General features: G+C 40.7%; 1 non-coding gene across 1 annotated transcript; it reads left to right on the forward strand.

Annotated features, from left to right (window-relative positions):
- The first annotated feature begins 629 nt into the window (after positions 1–629).
- LOC123238427 lies at positions 630–736 on the forward strand. Its single transcript, XR_006505600.1, has one exon. It is a non-coding gene; the product is annotated as a U6 spliceosomal RNA (small nuclear RNA).
- The last annotated feature ends 725 nt before the right edge of the window (positions 737–1461 follow it).

Below are 1461 nucleotides of genomic sequence, written 5' to 3' on the forward strand. Positions count from 1 at the left end.
GCTTCCCTCCTTCTGCCTAAGACAATGCCAGCATTAATCAGTTTTGTTGTTTAGTTGTTTTTTTTCAGTTGTGTTTGACTCTTCATGACCTCTTTTGGGAGAGATACTGTAGTTTGCCATTTCTTCCTCAAGCTTATTTTACAGATAAGGAAACTGAGGCAAACAGGGTTATGTGATTTGACTATGGTCACCCAGTTAGTAAATGTCCAAGGCAAGATTTGAACTCAGGAAGACCAGTCTTTCTGACTTGAGTCCTGGCACTCTCCTCTGGCACTCTCCTATCCGCTAACTGCCCAGTTAATGAATAGATTGATTAATCAGTTCAAATCTCTGAAATACAGAGCAGGGTCTTAGTAAACATGTACAGTTAGTGGGTTAGCCAAAAGCCTGGTGTAGCCTAGATACCCCACCTGTTACTGAATCAGGTACTGTTCTGGATGAAGCTCTTGGACCATGGACATTTGGTTGGGACACCAATGATCCAGATGCTTTCTGTAGAGACTTTACATCCTTCTACCAGTCTTTCTTTCCTAAAACAAAATGAAGTTTAGGAGGAATCAACAATGTAAGGGAGGAGTGAGGCTTTATTTATCATATAGCTGTATTACCACTATAGATTTAAAGCTGGAGTGTTTGCTTTGGCTGCACATATCCTAAAACTAGAGTGATAAAGAGATAATTAGCCTGGTCCCTGCACAAGGAGCACATGGAAATTCATGAAACTTTCCACCTTAAAAATAAATTAAATCTCCTTTCCACCAAAACAAAGGATTAGTGGTTGTCAAGTATAACTCCTTCATTTTATAGATGAGGAAACTGAAGGCCAAGATTAATAAATGATTTGCTCAAGATTAGTAGTAATAAGCATCAAAGTTTGAATTTGAAGCCATTTTCTTAACCCCCAAATCATTGCTCCTTTCCATTATACCATGCTGCCTTCCTTAGATGAGTGGAAGTAGGGAAGAAAAGGCTTCAGTAAATCCATAAGTAGAATTAAAGATGTGAAGGCAGTGTGGGAAAGTAGAAAGTACCCTAACCAGAGTCAAAGCAGATGGGTTCAAATTCTACCTCTGATACCACCTATGTGACCTTGGGCAAATCACACCCACCTGGGGCCTTTGTGTTTTCATCTATAAAATGAGATTAATGGGCTAGATGCTGCTAAGGTCCCTTCGACCTCTACTCTGGCCCTGAGGCAAGCAGCACAAAAGGCTCTCTCAAATCAACTTGTATCAAATTCATTTGGGGGTAGTGAGGTAGAAACCTCGAGGCTCTATGGAAAGAGAGACCCTGATGTACTTTAAGACTGTTGGAAGAGGGCAAATGATGGGGAGGACTGGAGAGAAGCTCACCTGGGGTGAGGAGTACCATCTGGTAGTTTTCCTATTTTAACTCATTATTCTTTCTAAGTATGTGCTAAGGTCAGTCTTTTTGCCTGCTGAAAGAATAAAAGTACTGCCA

This window comes from Gracilinanus agilis, chromosome 2 (assembly GCF_016433145.1).
Source record: "Gracilinanus agilis isolate LMUSP501 chromosome 2, AgileGrace, whole genome shotgun sequence".
NCBI classification, from domain to species: Eukaryota; Metazoa; Chordata; class Mammalia; order Didelphimorphia; family Didelphidae; genus Gracilinanus; species Gracilinanus agilis.